The sequence below is a fragment of the Miniopterus natalensis genome, chromosome 1 (assembly GCF_054644295.1).
Source record: "Miniopterus natalensis isolate mMinNat1 chromosome 1, mMinNat1.hap1, whole genome shotgun sequence".
Taxonomy (NCBI): domain Eukaryota; kingdom Metazoa; phylum Chordata; class Mammalia; order Chiroptera; family Miniopteridae; genus Miniopterus; species Miniopterus natalensis.
In genome coordinates, this window is record NC_142081.1 from 154,657,875 (window position 1) to 154,675,338 (window position 17,464).

The 17,464-nt window shown below is 36.6% G+C and overlaps 1 protein-coding gene and 1 pseudogene across 1 annotated transcript in view; both read right to left on the minus strand.

Moving 5' to 3' along the window:
- Nucleotides 1-17,464, minus strand: part of ARHGAP24 (Rho GTPase activating protein 24) — a 416,254-nt gene that overhangs the window by 296,685 nt on the left and 102,105 nt on the right. The window lies entirely within an intron of this gene.
- Nucleotides 2,429-4,797, minus strand: LOC107537127 (large ribosomal subunit protein uL4 pseudogene; annotated as a pseudogene).

A 17,464-nucleotide genomic window follows, 5' to 3' on the forward strand; every position in this document is an offset into this window, starting at 1 on the left:
ATTAAGAAATACAACACTGTCAACTAAATTGGGTGAGGGAAAGGAAGGATAGTGAGAGAAATGTGGTAACATAATCATTGTCTCTTCTAGAGTAAACAGCTATTTGTGTAAAATATAGAGAATTAAGGATTTTATAGAAATTTCTAGCTTAAAAGGATCTCCTTGAGTAAAAGTAAAAATTTCCATATTGCCAGAAGAAACACATGCAAAACAAAGGAAAGACATGCCCAAAAAGCAAAATCTTATAAAAAATCCTATACAAACTGAAAGCATAAGGTAAAAGAACATGAAATAATTATACTAACCATAAAAACCTACTGCAAATGGGTTAAACTTGATTATTACACATGAAAGAAAGTAACAGACCCAATTCTATATTGAACCCAAGATATACTAAAAAAAAAAAAAAATCAACTGCACAAAACTCTCAACATATTCCAAAAGAATATAATTAGTATAGAATTTGCTGACAATCATTTAACAAGAAAATGAGGAAAAAGCTAAAAAACTGTTCATTTAAAACAAATTACCTTTCTTTTAAAAAATACAAGTCAAAGATAAACACAAAACTAAAATTTTAGAATATGTAGATCAATATCAGTATTACAGTAATTGCCTAGCAAAACTCATGGGAGATACTTGGTAGAGCTTAGAATAATTATATTTTAAATATTTATGTTATAACAACAAAATTAAAATAAACAATTATATATAAAAAAACTTTAAAAAAGAACAACACAAAACCCCAGAGAAAGCCAAATTGAGGAATTAATAAAAATACAAGTTGAAATAAATGAAATAGCAAAACACAAGAAACTATTAGATAAAATTGGTAGAAAACATTATTAGAAATAACAATAAAATAAACCATTAGCTAAGTAAAGTAAAAAAAAAAATTCATAAGAAATTACTTAACTTTATGAAAATACATTTTAAAATCTGGACAAGGTGATTAATATTCTAGATAACATAATTTGTTAAATACCACTGGAAACAATAAAAAAATGAAACCACTCTTTTACAAAGAAAATATGAAGAATGCTGTCAAAATGCGACTGTTACAATAGCACCTCATGGTTACACAAGTAGTTCTAAAGATGATTTCAAAGTTCTTTAAATTATTCTGAAGCTGTGGTTCACAAACTTTAGCGTATATACGAATCATCTGGAGCCTGATAAAACACAGACGGAGACCCCAACCCCAGAGATTGATTCAGCATGTCTGGGACAAGGCCATGAATTTGTACTTCAACCAAGTTTCTACATCAGTGGTTCTCAACAGGTGGAGCTTCTGCCCACCAGAGGCAATTTGTCAGTGCTGTTGGAGATATTTTTGATGGTGTGGGAGGGTGCTAATGGCATCTGGTAGGTAGGTAGAGGCCAGAGATGCTGCTAAACATCCTACCACACACAGAAGAGTCCCCTCAACAAAAAATTATTTGGCCCAATATGTTAATAGTGTTGAAAGTCTAGGTGTTGCTAATTCTACTGGTCTCTACATTACACTTTGAGTAGTGCTGTTCTGAAGCAAGAGTTGACAAACTCTCTAAAGAATCAGATGGCCAATATTTTAGGACTTGAAGGTGACATACAGTTTCTGTTGCTCATTTTTTATTTATTTTTAAAATCCTTTAAAAATATACAAACTATTCTTAACTCATAGGTTGTACCAAAACAGATCCTTCCATAAATAATAGGAATACAAATTGTTGTAGAATACAAATACAAAGAATGTAAATTCTTTCATAACATGATAAAATGTATCTTTCCTAGTCTTAAACATAGTTATCAAGATTAATGACAAATTGTAGCTGGTTATTAACATCAGGGACAATAAAAGCCTCTTCAACACCATCACTTCTGTTTCACACTTTCTAGTGATGATAGCCAATATAATTATACAAAATAAATAAAAATAAAGGTTGTCAAGCAAAAATATAGTAGAAACTAGCTGGATGATCACCATATCTATTTTTCTAACTTTACTTGTATACATATATAAGCTATATTTCCCAATAGGTAAGGCCATATAATTCAGTTCTACAAAGCAGAACATGAGCAGAAGTGAGGTGTACTAATTCCAAGTCTGTCTAATAAAAACATTCCAAGCCATCCTGGTTCTCTCTTCCCACATCTGCCCGCTGGGTACAGAAAATCCAGTGTAGTATTCTGAGGCCCAAGAACAAGAGTTGGCAAACTGGCTCATGGGCCAGATCTGGCCTCCACCTGCAGTAAATTAGGTTTTATTGCATAGCCATGCTTATTCATTTACGTATTGTCTGTGGCTGCTTTGAAGCTACAACAACCCGAGTAGTTGTAATAGAGATTACATGGTCAGCAAAGCTTAAAACATTCACTTTCTGGCGCTGTACAGTAAAAAATTTTGACAACCCCTGCCCTAAGATGATGGAAATAGAAAATAGAAGAAGTCTATATCCCTGAATTACTCCTTGAATAGAGCCACCTGATCCTATCATGCTGTATTGGTGTATATTATAAAATAAAACTTTATTTCATTAAGCCACTGAGATTTAGTGTTTATTTCAGAAGCCAGCTAGTCCTGACTACATTGGGAAGAACAGATATGATTGGTTAACATCAGGGACAATAAAAGCCTCTTCACCACCACCACTTTTGTTTCATACTTTCTAGTTCTGATAGCCAATATAATTATACAAAATAAATAAAAATAAAGGTTGTCAAGCAAAACTATAGTGGAAACTAGAACAGATATGAACAGATATGATTGGTTACCTACAAGAACAGATATGATTGGTTACCTATAATATCCAAGAGAACCAACTTAAAATTTGTGAAAAATGAGAAGAAAATATACAAAGGTAGCTGGGTACAAATTAATTAAAAGAATCAATAATATCCATATATACAATCACCAGTAATGATTTTAAAAAGAGCCTTCTCCATAAAATTGTAGCAAAATTAAAAACAACTACATTAAATTTAACCTGAAAATTGGAAGATCTATTTGAATAAAACTTTAAAACATTGCTTGGAGATACCACACGGAATTGGGACAAATACCTTGATTAAAATGTTTAAACTATTAAAAAGTCAATTTTTTAGATGTTCCTCACTGTCTTTGATCAGGTTTTTTTCAAAATTAGCCGTCCAGAGTGATTTGATCTTCATGGAACAAGTGGATTAAGCTTATGGCACAGGCTTTTCTTCTGTGGTGGGCTGCTTCTCAGCTGCTGGGCTCTTGGTAGCTGCAGCCTATTTTCCCACCCAAGGCTTCTGCTTCTTAATGCCAACAGCCTTCTTTCCTTTCATCCCTACCACAGGCTTCCTGCTCATCTGATTTGGCTTCTAGTGAAGCTGCTTTATCTACCAGGCGCTCGTGGTTCTTGGCCTGGAGGAGAATGGTGCTCCAGCGCATGGTCTTTAAATATGGGTTTAGCTTCAACACAATTCTCAGGTTTTTCAGTGGATTCTTCTTCAGGGCTCTGCGATGAATTTTCTTATGTCGTGCAAGGAGGGCTCTTTGGATCTCTGGCCTTTTCAAGATTCTGCTCAGGCCTGTATTGAGCATCTTGTGCATGGGAAGGTTGTAGTTACTCTTGAGGGAGCAGCGTTATACCAAGTGCCATGGAGATGATCTAACTTGCTGAAAGCATTTTCAGTCCAAATGCAGAAACGGCCCACATGCCCACCACAAGCAAGTTTCAAAATGTTCAGTTTGCTGACATTAATCAGGTAACTCCAGGGATGTTTCTTAAGGCTTTGATGATACCATTGTCCTTACAGATGATGCAAGGTCCCCTGTGCTGGATGCAATGACCGTTTCTCATTTTGCCCTTGCCAGCTCTCATTTACTAGAGGCATAGACCTTTATGGTATCATTCTAGACCTTAAGTTTCTTAAGAAGCAAAACAGCTTCCTTGATTTTCTTGTAGCTTCAACCTCATCTTCAACTAAAGGAAGTTCAGGAACTTCCTCAATATGATGACCTTTAGGCATGACCAGTGCTGGTAGGGCCAAGGCAGCCAGCCAGGGTAGAGCAGATGGCGTATCGCTTCTGTGTCCATGTCCACTCTGTGGTGCCAACGGCACCTGCACCCTGGCCAGAACAATGAGCCCCATCACCTTGAACTCTGGGAACTTGAGCCACAGCTCTATCAGCACCCAGGACTCAGCACTGGTTGATGACCTGCCAATTCACTGACCACAGAGGGTTGTCAATTTTTTTGCACAAGTTGGTGTGAACAAAGTTCACAAAATCTTGTTGAATGGGAGCCTTGAACACAGCCAGAAAAGTGACATTTTTACCAGATGATTCCCCTTTTGTGGTACACATATCAGTGGACAAGCACATACCTTGGTGTGGAGAGAAGGCCACACTCCTCTTAACCTGGTGGTTTCCACAGGAAAAAGCTAGAGATGTCAATCTTTACTAAGTCAATCCAGAATTTTCACTTCTTTTCTTTTTTTAAAAATTTTTTTCAATCCTCACCCGAGGGCATTTTGTCCACTGCTTTTTCAGAGAGAGTGAAAGAGAGAGAGAAAGAAAGAAACGTGGACGGAGCCTGCATCACGGTATGTGCCTTTGGTGGGAATCAAACCTGGCACCCTTCAGTCCCCAGGAAGATGATCTAACCACTGAGCCAAACTGGCTAGGGTTCACTTCTTTTCAATAAAGGAGTCATAGGATATTTTCCCCCAATTATACAAGTTTATTCTGTATTTTATACAGAAAAAAAGCAACATGCAGAAGTAACTAGCTTCACTCCTTACACCAAACAGGTCAATGAAGTTAAAGTGGAAAAAGAAAATCTAAAAGTACAAGAAGAAACAATGAAAAACATATTTTAATAATTTCAAAATGTGAAAGAACCTTCCCAGGTATGATGCAAAACTCAGAATGCATAAAGAAGAAAAAATATTGAAAATTTCAACTCTAGAAACATCACCAATATCTCTCTCTCTCTCTCTCTCTCATATATATAGTGTGTCCCCCCAAAAAGTATATACACACTTTGAATAATTATAAAGGCAGCGTTTCTTAAAATACATTTCATTTTCAAAACTGAGCTATCAGCTGTTAAAGTGTGTATACATTTTTTCAGACACCCTATATATAATAAAATGTTATGCAGCAGCTATAAAAATGATGAAGATCTCTATGTGTAGATTGATAGATAGATATACACAAGCTCAAAGACATATTCTTATGGGAAATAAAAACAAGGTACAGAATAAAATCTGTAGTTTACTGCATTTTTATAAAAGAGAGGAAAAATGCATGTATGTCTGTGTGTACACTGAATAGCTCCGGAAGGATACATAAGGAAGTAATAACTGGCCTTGTCTCTGAGAGGGCAATTAGGTGGCTGAGGAAATATTTCACCACATATTCTTTTTGACATTTAAAATTTTGCTTTAAAAATGATAAAAATATTTATATGTACACATGCATAGAGAGATTTATAGGTGATATATGGATATATTTAACAAACAGCTATATAAATATTATATTTAAAAACTGGTATGTTTAACATAGATATATAGACACATGAAAAATTTATGTTTTCCTATGACTCATTGGTATGTAAATAAATGCACAGGTTTGCTTTTTATAATTTAGGATTTAGAAAAAAAGAATTTAATTTATTTCTAAAAAGGAGTAAAAATACAAATAGGTAAAGGAGAAAGCCTTTGAAAAACTGAGAATAAGAGACAAAAATACCCAAAAAAGTAACTTAATACCTTCAATAACATTTGTCTTTCTGGGCCTCATAATTTACAAAAAGGCATGACCAACAACAGAATTGGAGCCAATGATACCAAGAGATTTCAAACATCAGAAAGATCTAAAAAATTATAAGTAAGAAAGTCATAATAAGGCATCATTACAAACTATTAAGATTAATGTTTTTTTCCATAGTTCAAACATTGCACAAACAAAAAAATTCAGTAAAGCTAGAACCCACAATTTCTTTGCAACACATAGACTAGGCTTTACATAACTGCCCATCAACCATTCTGATCACAACATTAACTACTTCAAAATCTCAGGAAAGCTGTTGCTAGGACAACTTCAAATCCATTATTTTAAATATGCCTCTCAGCTGCTGGATTTAATATAGTTCGTGCCTTTGGTTTCCAGGCTGGAAAATGAGCCGAAGAACTTGATGATGCAGAAAAGGCATAAAAGTGTCTTTTCCTTTAAAGGTGGCAGTTTGCGGTTATTGAAACTCTAGTATTCCAGGAGTCTGATCTGCTCTGAGGCACACAATTCAAACACCCATCCTCCCAGCATCGGAGAAACACAAACAAACTAGATTTTGCACCAAACCGGTGAAAGACAGTCTTGAAATAGACACACTGTTAATTATTTGTCCAGGATAAGTAATATAAACAATACTCTCAATGACCACAAATTAAAAACACTTATTACTAATAAAATAGGTCCTTTCAACTGACTAAGATTTTTAGGAATTCCTTGTGAGAAGGATTCTCATATTAACTGTTAATTGGCAATTAATGCTAGAGGCTGTGTAATCACCGGTCTGCTCTCTACAAGTTTATATCTGCTTAAAAGTTTCGTAATTACAACATAGTTAATTCTACACCATGGATTTATATATTCTCAATGTTTTTGTTATCAAAAATAACATCTAGCAATTTTAAAGACAGTTATGGGCTACGATATGTGTCTCTAGTGGGTGAGAACGGGGCGGGGAGACTCTGGCACCCACAGTACGCAGAGCAGACAAGCAGCAAGGCTGCGCAGCGTGGCGCTGCTGAGCTTCACTTACTTCTGCTCAGGCGGGCAGCACAGTAAATTGCTGAATGCCAAGAAAATCAGTCTCCTCGTGATCATGACTTCTTCCAGTCATCTGTGATAAAATCAATTTTTACCTTTTTGTTTTGTTTGTTTTAAAAGGGGTTTAATGTAAGACGTGTTTTAAAGAGTTAAAAAATACAGCAAAGTAAAATAAATAAAGGTAAGAAAGCTGAGATAGAAGAAAATGAGGAAAGGAAAATACAATGAAATACAGAAGGAAGTTAGTATATAATATACATTGCATGCCCTAAAGCTGTGTACTAAACCTGAATAAGGGGTAAATGTTTTAGAAAACTGATAGTGTTTGTAAAGCAAATATACAACCAATGTAAAGAAAAATCACACTCTCTTTTTAATGAAATTAAAGAGAACTGTCTTCTGTGGGTTGTTTTTGAGACGGAAACTGTGATGTGATAAACAACATCCTTGCAGTAAATACAATGACGAGCTCATTTTCATGAGTCTTTTTCTTATAGTGTTTCTAGATATAGGCACGTCACATCATTTCAAATTACATTTCAATAAGAACAATGCTGCAATGGGAAGGAGACCCATCTATTAATAAGTATCTACGTTACTCTTCGATGGACTGGTTTAATCATAGGATCTAAGGAGCAATTTCTAATGACAGGACTACATAGGATGATTAATCTCCTAATATGTGGTATTATCAAAAGGAGTTAATGTGACATTTAAGTGCTTTAAAGGCATGGAAAATTCACCCTGGAGCATTTGTAATGGAGAGCAATGGACCGAATATGTGTAATATGCTCTGTGGTTGGCGCCTAGGCTCAGAATCAGTCCACGAGCACTTTGGCTCCTGGATGGCCCAGGATGGATGGTCCTGAGCAAATGAGGGCTATTCTGAAGGCTACACGGGCACGCTCCTAGGGTGGATCAGAATAAAGCTGGCCAACGCTGAATCATGGTTTAGCGATTGTGGATACAGAGGGTTGGACTTTGGAACTTTATTTATCCTGAAAAGTCCTCCCTGGTAGCTTGTCATATGGCTATTTGCCTTCTTATATAAGGTTGTTTGTCTCCTCTTTTAACAGTTAAAATGAAGTATGTTCAGCTGCTTCACATCTCAGGAAATAACACGTCTGCCTTTGCAAAATAAATTGATGAACTAAAGACCAAACGAGACTTTTTCTTAATCTTTTCCTACATTGTCCATCTTTCCAAATCAGATTTTAGTCTTCTCTCCGGTTTCTTTTTCTCTACTTCAGAGTTTCACGAATAGCTATAAGGTAACCTGCATTGAATTTTCTGATTTTTTGTCTTTTTTCTGTTTAAGAAAATATAAAGAAATAGCCCTCATTTTTTCTAGAATTAGTGTTAATTTTGTCTGATTTTCTTGTGCACTTTTATGCCTCCTCAAGAAAGGCAATATTTCATTGAGATAAAATATATATATTGTTGTAAAAATGCAGAGTTAAGCTGTTTTTTTAAAATTTCCCCACAGTTTTTATGGGGAAATGACTCTACCATTTTTTCAAAAGTCATAACAATTTTAATACTGATTCTGACATTTTTCATATTCAGCGGTTATCACAGGAGCTAATCCTAAAGCCCAGTACAGTTCAGGCACCTGAGTGTGGCTCTCCTCTCTCAAGGAAGGTGCAGGTATACAGGTATCTATTTGGCAGTCTTCTAGGTTACGTCAGATTCATACTGTTCATGAGTTCTGCAGCACACGAAATCAATCTCAAAGACCTCTGTGCATTATATTTCAAATGGCCTTCTCCACCAGAATGAGTGCACCAATATGCAGCCAACATGGTATATATATATACTTTGCTAATATAATCAGACTCTCTGATGAGTTGTCCATAAACACTCAATGCTCCAGTTCTATAGCATGCTCTGTGCTTTTCTGTTGATAACATGTCACACTAATCATTTTTTCCTATCAAAGAAGAAATTCAGGGGTCTAAGATTTTTTGTTTCCTTCCTGAAGATTCTTTTGTCAACAGAGATGACAGAGTTCTTTACTGCTGTACACCAGTTTCATCAGTATAATCATATTATGTTTTGCCATTGACATTTTAAAGAAAAGGAGGTTGCTACATGTTTTAAAAACATTTTTAAAAAAAAAGAAAATGTAAGTCCAGATTTCTTTTTCTAACTCTAAGCTTAGTCCATTTGTTTTTCCTGTCTTCATTTTCTTTGGTCCCAAATGGATAATTAGGCTTATCTCTTCTGTTTCTCACAAGAAAAGCACTGAGGATAAAGTGGTCCTGAAGGACACATATTAGACGCATATTAGACATACTGATTAGTACTATTATTTATTTAAAAGTCTATGACTATGTATATCTAATTTTTTTACATTAAAATTTGGGGAAATAATTGAAGTTGTATGGTTTTTAGAAGAAAGAGCATTAATTCTGGAGACCTAAAGATATGGATACAATTCCTGGCTTCGTTGCTTACTAAGCTAATTAGTTAACTCTCCTGAGTCTTAGCTTTCTTGTTTGTAAAATGGAGATAATGATGCATAGCTCATGCTGGAGACAGGAGAATTATGTGAGATCGCGTGTGGAAAGCACCTATTGCAGAATGAGGCATACAGGAGGCAATCAATTAAAGTAAGATATTCTTACTTCTTGTGGGCAACGACATTTTTCTTAATTCTTTACTCATCACTCTGTACATTATTTGACATGAAACTTTGGGTACCCTTTCCTGCCCCCTGACCTTAGGTTTTAACCAATGGCATGATAGCAGACACGATATAAACAGAGGATTCGCGTGTTCCTGTGTTACCGAATTATCTCTTTTGGGCTTCTGGGACTACCAAGAAAAGGTGAAGTCCCAATTACCCATGATCCAAGGAAGAAAAAAAGGCAGGTAGAACAGATCTGGATTCAACCTGCAGTTTGCAATCCAGCCCAGCCGAGCCCAGACTACAGCAGCCTGTCTCTAGCTGTGAAAATCCAATGTGAATGCAAGAATAACTGATCATTGTTATAAGACACTGAATATCGTGATGGTTTGCTATGCAATATTTTGGCAAAAGATAAGTATATAGAAATTGGTACCTAGAACTAAGGTACTATTATGCCAAGCCCCAATATATGTGGCACCGGCTTTCAGAACAAGTGGTGAAAGACAATAAACTATTATAGGAGGCTAGAAAAATGTGTAGTGGTAAAATATTTAGTTAAAAATGTTGCCTGGGATAACTCAGAAATAGAAAACATGCCTAAAAAACTCGTGAACTTAGGGAAGCAGGTTTCCAGCTAGAATATTAGAAGAATGAGTGGGCCTCTGGTAGGTGTATTTACCACAGTGCTACACGAACTAGACAAGCTTGGCAAAGAACTATCGGTCTGCAAACAGAATTGAGAGGACGTTTAGTAAGCTCAGCAATGCCAGGTTTTGCTGGGCTGAAAAATAAAATTTTCTCATTCTAGCCTCATCAGTCAGTAAGATATCATCAAATTAAGGTATAACCTGGGACAGAAATCAAATATCTATCATAATGCCTGAAACTTGGAGGCATTCAATAATTTAAGATCTCTTGGCCCTGACCCAGTAGCTCAGTTGGTTAGAGCATTGTCCCAACATGTTGAGGTTGGGGGTTCAATTCCTAGTCAGGACACGTACAAGAAGAAACCAGTGAATGCACAACTAAGTGGAACAACAAATCAGTGTTTCTCTCTCTCATTCTCGCTCTCACTCTTCCTCTCTCTCCAAAAAAACGTAATAATAATAGTTTAAGGTATCATAACAGGACTGGTTTAATGCAGTGGAATATTATAAAGCAATTAAAATTAATGAACTCTATATTAAATGTATCAACATGGATAAATTTTTTTTTTTTTTTAGAGAGGAAGGGAATGGAAGAGAAACATCAATTGGCTGCCTCCTGCACGTCCCCTACTGGGGGTCGAGCCTGCAACCCTGGCATGTTCCCTGACCAGGAATCGAACCTGCAACCTTTTGGTGTGTGGACGACGCCCCACCAACTGAGCCACACCAGCCAGGGCTGGTAAAATTTTTAAACTGTTGAGTAATAAAAGCAAACTCTGAAGGGAGTTATAGACCATGATAAGATTTATTAAACCTTACACTTAGTGTATGTTGTTTATGGATACACATATATACAAAAATATTAAAAAATGCCTGGATTTTAAACATAACAACTTCAGGAGTAGTTAACTTGAACATGAAAAGGAGGGGAAAGAATAGAGCTTTCACTGTGTTTGCAATATTTTCTTTCTTTACAAAAGTGCAATCTAAAAAATACAGCAAAAGGTTAGTTCTGTTAAATATATATGTTAAGTACAAGATTAACTTTTAAATTGGTTTACATAATTAAAACTAAAAGTAGTATTAAATAGAAAAGAAGGAAAGAGCATTTCCTTTAGTACATAGCTTCAGAGTAGTCCTTCATAATTAAGACAATATTCAAATATTAAATTATATATTTTTCTCTTGGATCATCTTGCTGTATATTAGTCTTAAAATACAATTTTTACAACCTGAAGAGAGGGTCTAGAAATTAGCATATTCACTGTGAGTGAATGTAATGAAAGAGAACTCAATTTATCCATATATTTGACTGAGTAGCCACCAAAGAAATATAACCCTAATTATTTTACCAGTTATCATTTAAGGGTTTCTTGCCACTACATGCAGTCAGTTACCACATACCCACTGGTACTATCTCAGAACCTGGAGAAAAGTACAGGTCAAGTAGGGGATTATGATTAAATAGTTGAATGAAGAAAGAATGTGTCTGCCACACAAAGCCAGGAGAGAGTTTGAAAACAAGCGAGTTGTTGTGCTCACATTTTTCCTGCATAACCCATCTAGTTTCAACAAGTAGGCAGTACATACTTTCATCAGACTTTTACCACTGACTCATGAATAATCTCTATTTTCAATCGCACTGTGCATTTTCTGAGACTCATGCACCTGAACTGAGTTCTTCAGGAGAGAAAAGTGAGAGAGGAGAGAACCAGGTCATGAGAGGAGGGGAAGTGAGTAGGGACGGTATTACCAATAAACAGCTCTGGTAACGAGTTACCGACTTTTGTAGTGTTGATAAATAAATCCAAATGTTTCCATAAACTGAACATTTTTAGAAACAGGAAGAGTTAAATACAATTTCTAAAGCCCTAAAAACGCAGACACTTTTTAGAGCCGTCATCTTCCTCAGGTGGATGACTGCCGTGGGATCCAGTGGAGATCATGTTTACTATTACACAGTGGCTCTCGGTTATCCAACGCTATGGCAAATGTGCTCTGTGTATAGTAGTTTCTCGACACAATAACTTCAAGTGAGTGTTTTTTATTTGAAAATTTAGTGTCCAAGTTCATGCTTTCAACCATTACGCAGTCTAACTCTCCAAGAGAAAATGCCTACCAGATATGAGGCACTGTGGTAGGGGATCCTAAAGAGACAGGGAAACAGACAGTAAAAGACTTGGTGAATGTGAATGGAAACCATGGGGGCTACTTACATCCCCAAGACCTTTGAAACTGAGCACACCTGTTCACCACGGTAGCAAGTATTACTACAAGTATGCCACTTTTCCCTAAGGGGCTGTAAAATAATTTGAGCGATTGAATTCAGATATTCTTTCAATTCATCTTTACCCTTTGTATCTGACCTATTTCTGTTGAGGATACTAAGCCAAATCCATTAAAACGTATTATTTTGGCTCAATAACGCATAGGGGCTTTCTAACAAATACATGCCTAAGGGTATAGCATCCTATGTTACCCCTTCAATTCAACACACCAACACAAACATTCTGCTAGACATGAGCAATAATAAATTGATTCAGAATTGATCTATGCCCTCAGGGTGCTCCCAGAGATAAACAATGCTCACTAAATTGCCCCTTGCCCTGAGCACTATGTAGCCTAAAAATATCTGTTGTGAAGAGGCTGAAAATAAGGTAAGCTACTGCAGATAAGGTACAGCTTGATGGCATTTATGCTGAAGGTGTCATAGTGCTAAGCAATGAAGGATCTCTTTTTCAGTCCATAACCCAATCAAAAACTTCACTGTCCTCCACAAGGGGAGTGCACTGGTTTGCCTTCCCTACTGTTGCAATGGGAGCACCAAACAGGCAAGGCACAGAAACAAAACCACTCATGTTTGAAAGAAGTGAAAGGATTCCCAGGTTAGTTTTAAAAATAAAGTAAGGGCATGTATTTGCAGAACAAGTTAAAGGAAAACAAAGTTGTCTTAGAAACTGATAAATATTGGACTGACAATGAACTTGGTGCACTTGCAGAAGCAGTGACAAAACTTAGTCCCAAAACAAAGCAACACCACTATTCTAGAAGGGTGTGGGGCATGCAGAGGAGGTCAACTGGACTAGGGCAAAGTAAATGTTCTAGATTAAAACAAATAATGTCATTGTTCCCACTGGCTAACGGTGTTCAACAATTTCTCAACGAAGAAAAAATTCAGTTGATAGCAGCACCCAATATATACTATTAATATTATTCAGTCTACATTTAACAAAATAGATCATTGTGTAGGGCTCTCATTTCAGTGTGACTTATTAAAGGCCTAATTAAATAATAGCTGCCATTATTCTAGCACTTACTATATACTAAGCACTTTTCTAAGCATCTTGTATACATAATTTATTTATCACTATAATCCTTTGCTGTAGGCAGTATTATTTTTCTCAGTTTACAGATGGAAAATTGAAGCCACAGCAAGGTCAAGTAACAGGCTGAAGGTCACAGGTATAGGTGGAGGAGCCAGGGTTCAAACTAGACAATCTGACTCCAGAATTCATCCCTTCATACTGTGCTGCCTGCCTTTATAAAGAAAATCCTTAGGTTTGATTACAATAATGAATTAATGTGAAAGAATATCTATTGAGTACAGTCAGCCAGGTACTGTACTGAGCATATGGCTATAGAGATAAATACTACTGAGTACATGTTTATATGTAAACAATAAATGCAGAAGGTCCCCCAGAGGCTAGGCTATAAATGCTACATCAGTGTAAGGGATAAAGGAGAGTGATTATGGTATTATAAACGGTTTGGCTACTTGCCCTGACTATAGCACTTTGTTGCCTCTATTGACAAAAATAGGGGAGCATTAAGTAATTAGCATTCTTTACAAATTCCATATTAACATATTCATTTCCTTAAGTGTAACATTACAGCGCCCCCTTCCCTCCCTCCTTTGTTCTCTGTCTCCTTTCCTTTGTCCTTCCTGCTTAAATTCAATTCATATTTTTTTCAGCATACACCTGAACAGACACTTCTGCTTATTCATTATAAACGTGTCATACAATCTGCTAAAGACAGAAAAGGGTCTTAAATAGAAGACATCTTTAAATAGTTCGGAAACGGTCATTTCATTGTTGGCTTCCCCCTACTCCTGACACAGTTTATAGCTCCTTTTATAACTGCAGATCCACGGACAGGAAGAGGCGCACCTGCACAAACACCAAGGCCCGGAGCTCCGCGCTGGTCTGCAGCCAGCCCAGGCATCCCGCTCCCTCACACCCCATCTCACTCGAACCCCATCAACACCGGAGGGAAAGCACACGGCCGCAGACTGAAACCCTGAGAAACTTGGCAAGTGTGGCTGCGGCTCCAGCACCTGGGCTGAATGAAGAAGTAGCAAAATGAATGCTCGGCAGTTTTCAGAAACTCTCCTTTCCTTTCCTACCATTTAATATTTATCCCAGGGTGGCTGTGCTATATGTGAATACAGGCAAATCCACAGAGAAATATCTGGGAGAGATGAAAATGAACTGAACTAATTAAAGATATTAGGGAAGGGGTATGGAGACAATTGATGCGTGACATTTTTTAAGTGATATTTGATGACCTGACACCAGTGAACTTTTAGATCGTGTGGATTTTTGTTTGGGGCCAATTCTTACTATTTTTTTTTTTTTTGGAGAATCTTTATGGTTGAAATAAAATGGACTTAAAGGGCGCTGATGCAGAGTGCAGAGCTCTCTATAGGGAATCTTGTCATCTATATTTCATTAGTTTCATTTAGGCAGAATGGAAATGGCCTGGCCATTCTGGCCCTGAGAGAGATTCTATTATTCTCATTCCATCTATTTATAATGTCTACTCCATCTCCAAAAAGAGAGTGCTCTTAGCTGGAGGGAGGTAAACTCAGGCCCCGTCTTAGAAAAAGCCAAGAGAGCTTCAGAGAACTGCAGCTGCATCGTATGGAAGACGCCCTGCTACATACGCAGAGCCCCATCACATAGTTCCTACACCCCGGTGAAGGGAGGGAGGCATTTCCTATTATTGTCTCTCATTTCCTTCAATTCCTCCTCACGTGTCACCACATCAGTCTTTCTTTGGCAATTCTTTATACAATAGCAACCCTCCTCCGCCTGCCTTTCAGCCACCCCGATTTCCTCGCTGGTTTAAGTTTTCATCACACCGTTTCGCTCTATCTGGCATGCTATGTATTTATGTATTGAGATGTTGTCAGTCTCACTCTACTAGAATGAGAAGAGTGACTCTGTTTTCTTCACTGGTTTATCCTTGAGACTTAGAATAGTTCCTGTCAGATTTAGTCAATATTTGTTGAATAAGTAATGGAATAAATGAATGACTAGAAGGGCTCAGAAGAATGTGACTTGCTCAAGTCATAAAGCTAATTGGTGGTAAACTCTAGGCTCAAACTTTGGTCTTAGAAATCTCTATCTTGCGCTCTTTCTATAGAAATCCTAAATGCCCTTTAGAGGTCTGGTGCCCTAAAGGGTAAAGATATTTCATCAGGTGTTTAGCACACAGTAAGTACTCAATAAGTTTTGTTGCCTCTAAATTGGAATAACTGAGAATGCTACCCACCATATAAATGCTACGATTTTCCACTTGCCTGAAAGTCTTTGAAAGACTCCAGTAGGAGAAGGGAAGAGGCAGATGGTTCCTAAGGAGTTCCAAGGGGAGTAAGAAAAGGTCAGCTACTGCAAATAAACTAAAATTCTTGAAGGAATCTCCATAAACCCTGGTTACTGCACACACCCCCAACCCTATTCTCCCCACTAATCTTTTCAGGGTGAAATGCACTTTTTTTTCCCTTTGTTATCCTCACCTGAGGATATTTTTTCCACTGCTTTTCAGGAAGAGTGAAAGGGGGAGAGAGAGAGAGAAACATCGGTTGGTTGCCTCCCACACGTGCCTCAACCAGGGCAGAGCCTGCAACCGAAGTATGTGCCCTTGACCAGAATCGAACCTGGGACCATTTAGCCTGCGGGCTGACGTTCCAACCACTGAGCCAAACCGGCCAGGGCTGAAATGTACTTTTTGTTGTTGAACTTAATGCATGCTTTATGTGGAAATTTAGAAATGCACAGAAAGACACATGGGAGAAATCCTAAATCTCTTGTCTGCAGTTTCTCTGTCCAGGAAAATAGCTATGACATACCTCTGTATATATTTTCATTTCCACCATATGCATGTATATAAGGCATTACAGTTAAGATTTTCATGTATATACTGCTTCATACCTGCTTTTTAAAAACTTAATATTGAATCATTACTATCTTTCATTTCATTTGAGTATTCTTACAACATGAATTTAAATGACTGCATATAGCTTTTTTGTATAAATGCAATATATTTTATTTAAGTGTTCTATATTTATAGATATCTTGTTATTCCTAATTATTTACTATTATAAACATAGTCATAAAAGTATAATGTAAATATATATTTGTAAACTTCTCTGATTATTTTCTTAGAATAAAACTCCCATTGTGGAATTGCTGGCCAAAGAGTATAGACACTTTAAGATTTTGAGGTATGCTGTCTGTGAACCTTACATCTGGGAAGGTTATATTAATCTCTCTTTAGCAATATAGTTCCCTGAAGTTTTACCAATATTTTATGATTAACAATATATTTTTCCAACTTGATAGGCAAAAAATAATCTCTCATCTTTTATAACTTTTTCTAACAAAAATAATGTGTTCATTACAGAAAACATGAAAAATCTAGACATAAAAGAGAATAAATAAAGAATACCCATATTCTAATACATACAAACAAATACGGTTACAACTATGGCATGAATACTTTTGGCTTTGATTCTTTCTATGTATGTATGAATAGCTATAATCATATATCTAAATATAATCAAAAATTTTAAGCTGGATGGCACCTATATCTTATAAATTAATATCGTGAACATTTTTCCTTATTAGTTATTCATCTATAAGAAAGTTTTAATGGCTGCTTAGTGTTCCAACATACAAAAGAATTTATCCCGCCAAGCCCCCTATTACTGGCTATGAAGGTTAATTCCAATCATATCATTTAAAGTTTATTTAATATTAATAAATAATATTAATAAATAGACTTTTCATATATTTACTGACCATGGGTAATTCTTTAATGATTTGTCTCATCTAGATCTTTTTTTCCCAAAAGATATGACCATGGTTTTCTTCTAAGCACTGGATAGCTGGAGATTCCTAAAGCAGGCAGGACAAGCAACCGGTCAAGGAGGAGATTCTCACTTCGACAAGCAGAGGAGAACATCATTGTTATCACCCCAGTTCAAAGCATCTCATTCAAGCCTAATGAGTCATCTCAGCCTGTTACTGGAAAACAGGAAATTTCAAGTTCCAGCCCAACTTTGACATCACCTGCTTTAGTAGTCTAAGGCAACACCTTGTTCTACAGGCCGCACTC